Below are 13,956 nucleotides of genomic sequence, written 5' to 3'. Positions count from 1 at the left end.
GAAGGGCAGAGCCACAGTGAACCCCCCCTCCCCCCCCCGCCAAAATGAAGAAGCCTCCTAGGAGTCTCATTTCATTCATTTCCGGACTTGAAGAACTATGTGGTCTTGGAAATGACATCCGTTTTCTTGATGCTTTAAGTTTTATACCCACAAAGTATGGGTATGGCTCCTTATCTTCCAAGTTTGTTTAAGAAATACCTTTAAATAAAAGCAGAGGACGCGACCAAAGACAGTGTCTTGTTTTAGAGCGAAAATAACAAAACTGACAGATCCTATCCCCTTCAGTCAATAAGGCACTTCCTGCTGAATATCAGTCACTTTGAGAGACGTGTGCATTCTTTTGAATGACAAGGAAAAACTTGGGAGCCACTCTATTTTCTAAACTCTGTGGTTACAAAGTAATACAAAGCGTGCTATTGAAATGGCTGATCCCAAACTCTACACGTAGCCAATGGTGACCATATACTTTTTGGAAAGGATTTATTTTTCCACTTATGTGGTGCTGGTGCCTGAATGTACCTCATTCTGAAATCACACACTGCTGATGGGGGCTGAGACTCTAATATACAGAGCTACAGACCAACAGCTTATTATGAAAAACGCATTCAAGCTAATTTATGTGCAAATGGGAAATACGATTATACGATTGTAAAGTATAGAGCCAGAAGAATTAAAGAAACTTTAGGGGCTTGGAAGAGTTAATGACGCTTTTCAAGATCCTAAAACTACTAGAACAACTCTTTGACCTGGTCATAGGGTCCTACCTTCCTATTGGTCTCAACAGCTCAGTACATTCCCCACCTGTGGCTAAACAGGTTCCAGGGTACAGTACTGTCCTCAGCCTTGAGGAAAAGTTTCTGGATGAGGACTGTAGCAGCCCTGGAAATGATTATTTCCTAATGAAATCTTCCTCCTTTCACCGCATTCATGCCAATAGGCTATGTTGAGATGGCAAGGTAAGGTACCTTCTTTGGCAAAAAATTTCCATCACTCTTTTAATATATATATTCTATAGTATATTATAGTATAGTATATATATAAAATGTACTATATATAAACTAATATACTATATACATTTAATACATACCTATTAATATACCATATACATATATAGTAAGGAAATTCCTTTCGTTTCAGAATCATAAAAGCTCTTAAACTTGAGTTTTAAGATGGAAAAGCAACGAGATCTTTTATTAGAAAAGTGCTGTTGAGAGCAGCTTTATTTCCTGGTTCTACAAATACGTGCCTTCCCAGAGAGAGGGAAGTCGATGTGTATCGCAAAGTCTATTTAAAAAGGTGAGTGCAAGGGGCACCTGGGTGGCTCAGTTGGTTGAGCGGCCGACTTCGGTCCGTGAGTTCGAGCCCCGCGTCGGGCTCTGTGCTGACAGCTCAGAGCCTGGAGCCTGTTTCAGATTCTGTGTCTCCCTCTCTCTGACCCTCCCCCGTTCATGCTCTGTCTCTCTCTGTCTCAAAAATAAATAAACGTTAAAAAATAATAATAAAAAAAAATAAAAAGGTGAGTGCAAGATTTCACGTATAGCATTCAGTAATAGGGGAAATGATGAACGCCTTTAATTTTTTATTTTCTGATTTGTAACTGGTTTCAAAACTTGGCAAGCGTGACTATAGGCCCTCACGAAGAGGCAGTGGGCCCAGAAGCACCCTTTTATACCTCGCCGCTCTGCCGGGATGCTGAGGTAGCTACCGCGTGGGCAGGGCAACACAAATATGGCACACGTCACAAGTCGGACGCTCGAAGAGTTGTGAGGACTTTAAAGGCGATTTGCCTGTTAAAAAGTCGCATTGCTTGGGACTCACGGGACTCAGTCGTGTCCAACCAACACGGGGCTTTTCCAATTCTCTTGAATGGGATGAATGCACGTTTTTGCTTTTGTTTGAGAGAGGTAGAGAACAAGCAGGGGAGAGGCAGAGAAAGAGGAGAGGGAGACAAAATCCCAAGCAGGCTCCATGCCATCAGCACAGAGCCCAGTGCAGGGCCGAACTCACAAACTGTGAGATCACCATCTGAGCTGAAATCAAGGATCAGACGCTTAACCGACGGAGCCACCCAGGGGCCCCGAGTGCACGTTTTCTAAAGACGATTGTATACTAGGACCTGAATGTACTCAACTCAACCTCTGCCCAGATCTAGAGATCTACATCTGGGCAATGGGTTTGACAAAATGTACAGGGCTTTCTGCTTCAGTTCCCCTCACTCTTCAAACTTGAGGGTGTTACCCTGAGATTTCCCAGTATCACAGCCTCACCTTCGTGTCTCTGTTAGACATAAAGCGGCCAATTCTTCCAAGATTACATGGGCTTAGTCACATCACTGGAGAAAAGCACTAGTTCTCCGAAGACAATAGTATCTCTGTGAGCAGGTGAAAAAAAAAGTCAGTCCGGAATTGACAGGCCACTGGCAGTTTGTCAGTTTCTGAAAACCAAGGTGATATAAAAATCTTTTAACCTAAATAGAACGAAGGGGGAATCTGGCTGTCAATTGGTGAGGGCATGAACAGGTCCTTAACTACAAAGCCCTGTACGAAGAAAGTCAAGGTAATTACTAACCCACACTAAAATAGCAGAATCCCTAAAAAATTTGGAAATCTCTTCCTTTCCATTGCCGGCTTTCTACTTTAGGTATTACTGTACCCCAGGTCACTGAGCTGACGCAAAGATCAAATAATCCCTCGCGGGGTAATTTTGTAATTTTCACAACCAGGAAAACATCAAGGCTGTGCTTCCTTCTTTGCATTTTGGGTCTTAGCCACAGCTATTTAAGGGACTGTATCCTTCTCCCTGTGCTAGTGCTGGGGCACACTGCCCCCTCTCCCAAATGTCCATTTCCTTCCAAGTTTGAAATCAGAGTACCACCCTTGACTCTTTCCTCTTCTTCATCCCCATAACCAATTGGTTATGAAGTTCTCTTCCATTAGAGGTCCTTTGAAATTCATACTCTTCTGTTACCACTACTCCGCCTGAATGCATGGCCACATCACCTCATTGCAGGAACAGGGCTTTTCTCTAAACACAACCCTTTAAATGAGAACAGCCCATATCCATTGCCCACCCAGCCTCCAAACTAATCTTCCCTAAATATCTCCAGCATCATGTCCCTTCTCAGCTTTGGAAACTTTTGAAGGCCTCCAAAAACAGCCGTCTCTTGGTACTTCCCAAATATTTGGTCTCCGTTTCTTGAACATTCTGTTTCAGCCTGAAAGTCTTAACACGTGGAACCTGGTTTATACAATCCTATTCTGACCTTCGTCAGAAATTTTACCTATTTGAAAGGACCTCTTCCCATACATCTGTCTCCATCTTAACTCTACCTGAACTCTATCTTTTCCCTAAAATATTACCTATGTAACTTGAAATGAACCTACCATTTGAGCTTGGAACTCGCTAATGAAATGACCACCTGTCCTGGGTCTGTGAGGTACCACCGGCATTTTCTCAGAAGCCCATGAGTTTTACGAGAATTTTAAAATTTTATGCCTTTATTTCAATGATAATCCAAGTAACTATTTTACCAGTTACAAAGACTAGGTGTCTCTTTTGCACTGGCCCTTCAAAATTGAAAAGCATTTTTGCAGAATAATACTTCAGCTCCGAATTCACAACTGGTATCTATGAACCCTTGCTATCAGAAGGGTTGAAGATTTTTCTTCTACAAGAAATCTGTAAATGCATCTGACGGTCATGTATTGTCATGTGACCCATCTTCCCTAGTGTCGTCTTGAACTTGTATTTTAGATTCTTTATTAGAGTTTGACTTCTCAGGTTTTTTATGTCTTGGCTTCACCAACAGATGGTAAACTCTCTGGGGACAGGAATGATGTCTAAGCCTACTCCCAATGCAGCAAACATAATCTTGCAAAGAGCAAGTGACTGGTCAAAATTGGTTGCTCTCGTTTTGACTATGAGGGCTTGATCTGATCCACATTGGATGGCGGTGGGTAGAGGGAGACAATGAAGACTGAGTTTCACCCAACTGAAAATTATGCAAAGGTAGCACTAAAATTGTTCCGATGTCCCTTATTATCCCTAAGGTGGCATTATGTGAAGGCCTTCCCTGTAATGTCACACGAAATAATGCTCTTCATCCAACAAAGGTTTTTATTATTCCTTTCTTCCAACACCTGCGCCTGTTTATTAGTACTAGGCAGTAAAATTGAAACATTTCTTTCTCATAACTGGTAAGAGGTACTAGAATAAAAAAGGGTGTTGAATCCAATCTATTCTTAATGTTTCTGGCAATTCCTTAATCTATGTTAATTTCATGCTTTCATAGACAGAATTGTAGAATTAGAATTCTAGAAGCTTCATCTCCCGGATGAACAGAGTGGTCCTGTGTGTCGTCCCAGACTTCATTAGTAGCAAAATGAAGAGGGAGATGTCAAGGAGATGGGATTAGAAGGAACAGGGAAACTCAAAATGGGATTTTCCCACTTGAGAACAGGGAGAAGCCTGGAAAATTGCTTGGTCATTATCCACACAGAGTGCTTACTTGATGACCTCAAGTCTCTCCTCATGCAAGCACGGAGAGTTGATTTATATGGCTTTGCAAAGTTTACTTTAATGCATTAGTTAAGAACTCAGGCAGCAGGTGACAGCAGAAGCAGCACAAATGAAGCCATGGATTAATTTACTAGAGGAAAGAACATATATTTTTTTAATGTTTACTTATTTATTTCTGAGAGCGAGAGAGAGAGTGAGGGAGAGAGAATCCCAAGCAGGCCCCACACTTTCAACATAGAGCCCGGCATGGGGCTCGATCTCACAAACCATGAGATCATGACCTGAGCCAAAGTCAAGAGTTGGGCACTCAACCGACTGAGCCACCCAGGTGCCCCAATAGAAGAGAGAATATTCTTTAACCGATGCCTTTCCCATTGTTGTTCGTTAGAGACAGAAATGGGAGCGGCCAAGGAGGACTCGTATGGCACCAGACTGCTGACGGGAGGCGAGCTAATCCTGCGGGTCAGTGGGTATCATTCCTTTCTTCAGCACAAAAAGAGACCTGTGGAGTTTCATGGACAGCCAAAGAATCATGATGGGAAATCATACGGATTTTACAAACCAGTGACAGAGAAATACGTGGATAAATACAGACACGGTTAGCCCTGTAAAAGATCCCAGAGAATGTGCTGGAATTATGGAGGAAAGTAGGAAGGGAGTTGTAGGGACAGATGATGAGCTTCTTACGAGACAACATGCCTTTATGCCTCATGTCTCAGCTAAAAAAAAAAGAAAAAAAAAAAAGTGGGGCTGCCTGGGTAGTTCAGTCGGTTGAGCATCCCCACTCTTGATTTCGCTCAGGTCATGATCCCAGGGGGGTGGGATCGAGCCCCACGGTCACGTTCGGCGCCGAGCCTGGAGACCGCTTAAGATTCTCTCTCTCTGTCCCCTCCCCTGCTCCTGTGCTCTCTCTCTCTCTAGAATAAAAACAATTCTTTTTTTAAGTTATTTAAAAAGAGGGGACAGGGAAGGAAGGTTTGGGAGACGGTGAATACAGCTCGGGCAAAGTAAGGAGCTTTACTTCATCCGTGAACCATTCTTTGTTTAGGTGCTACTGCATGTTCAGCATGAAAGTTAATTAACACACAGCCTGCTACTGCCTGGAACGCCTTACATAATTACACCTGGAGTCTAATTAGGTAACTCTCCACCGGCCCTTGTCTGAATCACCCAAGCTACAAATCTCTCGAAGTGTGGCTAGCATTCATTTAGTAAGGCTTGCGACATGCCTGTGAAATCGAAAAGTTGTCACTTCCAACACGTCAGACACACTAACAGCCTAAGCGAGTTTCCCCCGGTGCTTTTCTCGCAGAAACTGAAACCTTGAGACCGGCAGCATCTTCCTGGATTCCTCTGGATTTCCTTCCGGCGCGGTCCACAGATGCCAGAAGAGCATGCCAGGCGGAGTTACATTTTGGGGATGACAGGGTCAGGCAATGACCCGCTGAGGTATCCATGCCAGTATTTATCGAGTTTTAATAGGGTGAAATAGTGTTAATATTGACGGGATTGTAGGAATCTGGATTTTTCTGGGACTTTCCAAGCTTTCTATAGTAATACAATCTTCATGCTAATAGCAACCTCAGGAAGAGAAGGAAAACTGGTAAAAGACTCCCCCACAAAATCACCCCATCCTTACTTTTCTCACACGAGCGACTACCAAGTAATATACACAGTGTATATTAGTTCAGAATTTTATCCCAGAACGTGAAACGTTAGGTACAATGAAGTATGGATCTACAACAAAAGCTTTCACTTATACAATCATATGGGATAAATGTATAAGCTATGCTGTAAATTCCCCCCCGCCCAAGAAGGCAACTCCGTCAAATGGGGTATAGGTTTTAGAGGCATGTGACACAGGGCTGCAGTCAACCACGTTTAATAATCTGTTATGTTTATTTTTTCTCTGGCCACTATTTGCAAGTGACCCCATAAATCGATCACCTTTGAGGCTGGTCACGGGGCTTGGCACACCTTTGTTTACCGGTAAAAATGACAAAGGGAACACCATGTCCCCAAGTCTGTTGATCACCTGGGGAGGGGGTTCACAAGAGGACTCCACCCCATGTTATTCTGAAAACCGGTGGGCGGGGAGAGGACTGAGGGGAGTAAGAAATGGAACTTCACTCGTTGCAAGGCCTGGGACCACACTTACCACCAGCTACCCAACCGGTGGCCCCAGCCAAAGGGATCAGAAACAGGGCTGCCATGGCCAAGTTCACACCCTGCCTGCAGCGACTGTCAACTAATGATAGATTAGACAAATCTGATTGCTCTATCAAAACATTCATCTCGAATCTTGATTAGTAAGCCTATTGAATTATGATTAATTCACAAGGGTGCTGCTGACAGATAAGATACTTTATCTGACAATGTGTGCTGGTTGGTTTGCCTGAAGCCAAACCAAAAAAAAAAAAAAAAAAAAAAAGAGGGGGGGGGGGAAAAACCCACCAAAGCAAAACACAAACTCCCGAAGAAGTTGCTAGTAAAATAAACAGTATCAAGCACAAGACTTTGTGGAGGAGAATGAGGCCGCACACACCTTCTAATTTAATAAAGAGTCCGTGCGAACCCAGCTGTGATACAAAAAAACAGGAGGGATTTAGGGAGAGAAGTACACTGAGGACAGTACACTGGAAACAAGCGCATGCCAGGCCACCCTCTTGCCTTTTCCGTAAGGAGTGTGGGAGACAGGGTGACTCAGGATTGCTTCAGGAGGCGTCATCCTCAGTTTTGGCGACATCCCAGCCTCTCGGGCCGGAGGCGGAGTGGAACCTGCGTGTCTTTTCCCAGCGTTACCATCCAATTACTTTCCTGTCTCTGGGAGGACGACATCTACACACAGAAATAGTCAGCCAACGTAGGGGCGCCCGGGTGGCTCAGTTGTTTAAGCGTCAGACTTCGGCTCAGGTCACGATCCTGCAGTTCGTGGGTTCAAGCCCCGCACATCAGACTCTGGTGACAGCTCAGAGCCTGGAGCCTGCTTCGGATTCTGTGTCTCCCTTTCTCTCTTCCCCTCCCCTGCTCCACTCTGTCTCTCTCGTTCTCTCAAAAATAAATAAATATCTTTAAAAAATTAGAAAAAAATAGAAATAGTCAGCTGACCTAAACTCATGGGATTTGCCGAAGGTAGGTTTTTTTTTTTTATTTTTAGTAAAAAAAAATTTCTTTTAGCATTTTGTTTTCTTACAAAGCAGAAGAAAAATGAGACTTTTAAAACAATTTTTCTAAAACATAAATTCTTCTTTTTCTTTTAGCTTTGTCTGAAGCAAAGGCACATTCAATCTGGCCTACGTTAGAGTTTGAGTTTAGTACTTAATAACTAAGTGACTCACGAAAAACTGAAACAGTGTCACTGATTCCCTTATCAAGCCAGCTTACCAGCCCTGAACCTAAACATATCAATCATTCACAGCTTTGCCAATCCCCCCAAATTCAGCTGTGGTGGCTCTTGGCGGTGTGGGGGTCACAGGAAGAGGATGCGAAGGGCTCAAAATCTCATGCAATTTTAGAGAGCATCATTATCTTTTCCCGACCTTATGATTTTACCAAAAGCCTAATGTCCTATAATCGTGTTTCTCTTTAGCTAGTATTAACCTTTCGGTGACTTCTCTCTTCCCTCTCTCTGTCTCTCTCTCTCTCTCTCTCGCTCATAACTATCCTCTGTTAATCAATTGTGCACTGCAGATGGGGTCAAGGAAACCTACTTCCTCCTTTGATAGCCTCCAATGTTTCTACTCTTGGGGATAAAAGTGCTTTAAATGGAGTTATATTCTAGGAAAATCAATATATGATTACTGCAAAGATTTGTATTGATTGTCCTGTTGCATTGCAAAAAGGCTAAAGAAAAATGGCGTGGTACATTTCCCTTCAATTCCTGTTCCACAGAGTTTGTTGTGAATGTTTTGGGCAAGAAGAAAATGTTGGAACTTTATTTAATGACCTAAAGTTTTCATCATTCAATCCACTCCTCTCCCTACCCTAGAAAATTCTTCATTATTACTCTCCTGGCTTCTTGTTGGTAATACCAGGACTGGCAGGGGAGTTCACGGAGCTGAAGACTGTCCATTTTGGCAAGGGTCTGAGCCACAAACTACTGGCTGCCTTCCCGACACCCATGCTCCTCTTCTCCCTCCCTTAGAGAATCCTGACCTTGTTGGGAGTAGCAATGTACCTGGCTAAGAAACAGTCCTGTTTCCTTTATCAACAGGGGTGACTAGGTGATCACGTTTCAGCTGATGGAACGGAGGTGGTGACTGATGGGTAGGGCTTCTGAGAAAGTTCCTTAAAAGGGGGATGGGGGTGACTCAAGGGTCAGGCACATTTGGCTTCCCTCCCTTTCTTCCTTTTCCTTACCAGTAACGTACATGACATATTAGGAGCTGCCGTGGTTCTCTTGTGATCATGAAGGAGACCTGAAGACAGAAGCCATGCCAGAAGGACAGAGCGGAAAGAAACACGGAAGGAGCCATGAACACTGATGATGTCGTACGGCTGCCATGATGGTCCTACTCTTTGTGGATTTCTTTCACGTGAAGTGGATATAAATCCCTCTGTTGTTCAGGCCTGTGATATTTGCAGCCAAATGTGAGACATTTCTCCCACAAAATGTCTTTTGATGTGAGCCTTCCGTGTCATACCAAGTAATAAAAAATCTGTTAGTTATCTCCAGGGCTAAAGTCCTGGACAATGGCCACTGAGCGGTCCAAATACTTCCTGGTGTTTGTAAGCCATTTAGTTGTTTTCCTAATCATTACTGCTGAGGAATTACTAGAGCAATATAGTCTTTTAAGAAATTCAGTGTACCTTTGTCATTTTTAGTGGCCCAGCCTCCATTTCCCCTTCTTCGAGCAATAGGACTCCAATCTTGCTTTAGGAAATTTCTTCCTCCAGTAGTGTGCAGTCTTTTGTTTTTTCTTTTTTAATAATATTTTTATGTTTATTTATTTCTTTGGAGGGGGGGCTTGAGTAGGGGAGGGCTAGGGAGAGAGGGAATGAGAATCCCAAGCAGGCTCCACACTCAGCACGGAGCCCGATGCGGGCTCCGTCACACGAACCATGATCTCATCATGATCTCATCATGACCCGAGCTGAAATTAAGAGTTAGACCCTTCACCGACCGAGCCGCCCAGGAGCCCCCAGGAGTGTGCGGTGTTAGTGGGACTATCATCAAGGTCCTGTGGCCTCCCCTAGCTGGGCGGCGGGCACAAGATCCAGGCTGGGCCCTGTTAGACTTTGATTCTTGAGTGGAGTAGAGCTTACTCCTTCCAACGGCAGGACCCCGATGGGTGTCTGTGTTTTCTTCCTGCCTGGATGCTTGGGGCTGCCGGCTGTCCTGCTGAGCACTCTTCGTGGTACTGTAAATAACCCTGTATCCTTCTCAAAAGAGAACCTCCCACCCTCTTGCTTTTTTTTTGTTCTCCTTAAATTAGCCAGCATTTCTTTCTGTTGCTCGCAACCACAGAATTCTAACACAGAAGTTCTCATCAGAAGGGAACATGAGGCATCCACATTCTTTTGGTTTAAAAGAAGGTCTGGAGAAACGAATAATCTCCAGCCTCTACTGTGGGCAGCAAATGCTGCCTGACCGGGGGCTCGGGGGGCTCGGGGGTCACCCAGGGCTCGCTGCTCTGACTCTCTGCTTCGGAAGGTGCCGTTCTCATCTCAGTGAGGTGTAGCAGATGCATTTCATCAACATCATCTCGTGGAATAATAAAATTAGTTACAGTTTTTCTTTGAAAATTTATAAATTTGAAGTCAATTTTCCAGAATTAAGGAATCCAGGAGACCAGTTCTTTGTCTTACTTAAAAAACCAACAAATAAGTGCCATTATTTAATGCAGAGGCCAGTTCCTTAAAGTGGGGGGGGGGGGGGAGGGCTTGGGTTCTCACGGAATGCAAGAATCACAGGATCAGCACCCCAGAACCCTGGGGCTTCAAGGCCCATTTAGATTGTTCTGGAATCAGAGCCATTTATTATTCGTTATTACAAATTAAGAGAAGGAGCTTCCAGAAGCCTCTCCTTTACAGACAGCATGTTCACTCCTGCAGAGTTCTTCCTCGTGGCTCATTGCCTAAGCAACGCTAAAGTGCTCACTCAATACAGACGGAGGTTGCTTATGGAGTCTACTGACCACTAAGCTTCAATGGGCTACTACAGCATTTCCTTTAAAGACTGCAGCCTACATAGAAGGTGATACTCAATAAGGAGAAAAATTAGATTTTAGTAAGAATAATAACAGCCGATGTTTTCTGAGCGCTCCTATGCGGCAGACACCGTCCCCAAAATTTTACATATGCACAGCACTGTAATACTCTTAACGATCCGTGAGTTTAGCTCCATTATTATCACCTTCATTCAGATGGGGAATAACGAGGGTTCAGACGAGGCAGAGGGGTTAAGTAACTTGCTCAACATCCTTTCCTTTATAAATGAAAGAACCAGGCTAAATCTCAGTGTTGCCGTGACAAAATTATGTAGTCCTCCAACATTGCCGGAGGCAATATAAACTACTATAAAGTAGTCCGGGAACCTACTTCAGTAATGTAATAAGGCAAAAAGCCACACAAATGTTTACATCGCTTGCTTAATAATTACACTTTTAATAATATTTTCCAGAGAAATAATCTAAATGAAAAAAAAAAAACAGCGAAAGAAATTTTTATTGCAGCAGTATCTGTAATAGTGAAACCGAGTGGAAGTAACCCAACAATTTTAATAATGCGGAATGCTTAGGAAAAACACAGTATAGAAACTTAATGAATTACTGTCACTAAAATGCACAATTATTAAATTATGAAACACGGGCAACACTTTGGTATTAAACAAAAGAAAGCGGAATATAAAATTCTATGTACGTGTACTCAACAATTAAAACTAAATTCGACAACGTGTGCATATGGCCCATGGCTGGAAATTGACTTTCAAAATGAAAGTCGTTGCGTTAGGAGAGTAGGGCTCAAGAAAGAAAGAGAAATGGCCAGAAGTTTCCACTGTCCCCGGATGCTTCTGGATCTTGACTGGGAAAGCCTATCATCTTTCCCTTTACTGTAGATTAACTAGAAAGCTATGAAGGAGGGGAAGCTTAGGAACTTGCAAGGCTCTTTATCCAGTCAAGGTAAATGAAGTTCGGCTGGTCAGGAGATAAATAAGATTAGTTATGGGCTCTAGGTCTCATCCACTCATGGAGGTCAGCGAGTGTGAGATTATTATCCTTGGTAGAAGAGCAGCAAAATAGCATTAAGGAATAAATTAATGAAAAAGGTAGAAGATTATTTGAACTAAAGCCCTAATCAGTTTAGAGATTTCACTCAACTGCTCTACTGGCCATCAGTCAAGCTCACAAAACAAATATGCTTGTTCTCTTAAGTAATTCCAGGAGATCTCCCTTTCTTGCTTCAAAGACATCCAATCTAAGGAAAGTCATGAATAAAGTTACTCCAGTTTGCTGTTACACCTCATACAAAACCCGGTGAAGCATTAAGGGGCATGTTACTAAAATCGTAAAGCAGACTATTTATACTGGATGCATAATTGCTAGTCCTGTATGGCCTCTGATTCCAAATAGAACATCGTTCCATATCCATTCAGAAACACTGAATTCACCAACATGCAAACTGCATATTTTATTAAATAAACACAAAGTAGGAGATAATGACATACATTTGTTTTCATTACAAGTAGTAATGCAATATTTCTCCAAGGCTTACTGCATTAGCATTTCTTGCCACGTTTCAAATGCCTTTGAACTTTCTGAAAAGCTACATCTGTTAGCTCCCGTGTATACAGCAGAAAGTTACCAAGTGAATTAAGTTTTAATATAAATTGCTTTGTTCACTATTAAGATTGATGTTGGACACACTGTACTGTAAGTTGCAAACTGCAATTACAATTCGTTGCAATTATCTTTGGTTGTTAATAGCACAAGATAGCATGTCACTTTCTACCCAGTGTATAATTTATCATTTGTGTGTTTTTTTTTTCTGTGAACTCTTGTGGTATTCCAAACGTATAATCTTGTTGTATTTATTTCCCAGTGGTCCAACAAAATGCACAGCAAGTGCTGACTAGAACAAACTAAAAAGCACTGCTATTGACAAGCCATCACTTGAGCGGTAATGAACATTCTGCCTCCACTTTCACCTCGACAAACCGGCAGCTTTAATTTATGATAAAGCAAAGGAGAGGCAACCTCCAGGTTTATTATACCCTCAGTGCTGTTTCAAATAAAGTAATTAGAAGGTCAAGAGACAGGTCTGGAAAGCCAAATATAAATGCAACCCTTCTGTACCGACATTTAGAAGAAAAAAAAAAAAAAAAGACTAGTGTGTTCAAAGAGCATTTTATCCATCTTTCTTCTCCAGAGCAGGGTGAGTCAATTTTTTTTTTAATACTACCGTAACCAATCAGAAACAGTGGCAGCTCCCCTCCTTCTCTCTCTAATTTGCTCCATATGGACGATGAACGGCACACCTAAGAGATGTTGTCCTTAGGAGAACATGACTGGCTAGTCCAAAAACAACTGCTTTGAATTGTAAACTCGGGACAGGTGATTAGGGATTTTATTTTCTTTTTTAATCAAGAGATGACTTAACATGGGAAGTGATGGAAAGGTTCTGGAGACACCCTAGCGGTGTTAATGGTAGTCGCAAATAGATAAGTTTTAAAATTGTATTTTAGAACATTTTGCTTAAAACAAATGTCTTGAAAAAAACACCGGAGGGAAAGGACTTGACTCGCAGAAAAATGACCCTTTCAATACACTTTGTTTTCAGTGATGAAAGAAACAATTATAAGAAATAGCATGCTGTTTCTAGGGAACTGTCTGTAACATCATACTTCATTTTAAAGGTTCCTCATTTTGCTTACACTGTGGTCTGTGTTTACTTTCCTCTCTCTACTTTGCTTCTCTTCCACAACGACGCCAAGCTACAGATGCTCCTAAGGGCCATGAAACCCAATGGATCTTGACTTCCGATCTCGTCCACAGTCAGAGGAGTAAGGTAGAAAATTTTCAGCATAACGTTAACTCTTATAAGCCAGTTGCTTTCGAACATTTTGATCCAAGGATTACTCGAGTGGGAAATAACGTCCCAGGAATCCAAGTTCATTTGTCCCCATTAGCCTACTGTTTCAAATCCTTCTCCAGGCCCCTAGATAAAAGTCAGGCGGTAGGGAGGAGGAAAGAGAATGGAAGGGAGAGAGGGAAGGAATCACAGGAGGTAAGGGGAAGAAGGAGACAAACCCGGAATTCAATCAGCTTCTGCACGGGTAGCGGTGATATGTATCACGGGTGCTATGTCTGAAAAACAGTTTTAAAAAGACGAGGCTTCCAAAATGATACGAGTCATCCGTCGTGCCCTACCGAGGACAACTAAGCTACTGAAGGCTTTTTATTGTATTCACCACGACCCACCTTCTGGGAGGCTGTGGAG

General features: G+C 42.7%; 1 protein-coding gene across 2 annotated transcripts in view; it reads right to left on the bottom strand.

Annotated features, from left to right (window-relative positions):
- Window positions 1–13,956, bottom strand: part of FTO (FTO alpha-ketoglutarate dependent dioxygenase) — a 389,506-nt gene that overhangs the window by 63,542 nt on the left and 312,008 nt on the right. The gene's annotated exons all lie outside the window — the stretch shown is intronic.

The sequence above is a fragment of the Panthera leo genome, chromosome E2 (genome assembly GCF_018350215.1).
Source record: "Panthera leo isolate Ple1 chromosome E2, P.leo_Ple1_pat1.1, whole genome shotgun sequence".
Taxonomy (NCBI): Eukaryota; Metazoa; Chordata; class Mammalia; order Carnivora; family Felidae; genus Panthera; species Panthera leo.
The sequence above is the reverse complement of the archived record's forward strand: the minus strand, read 5'-3'. Positions and strand labels throughout refer to the sequence as shown.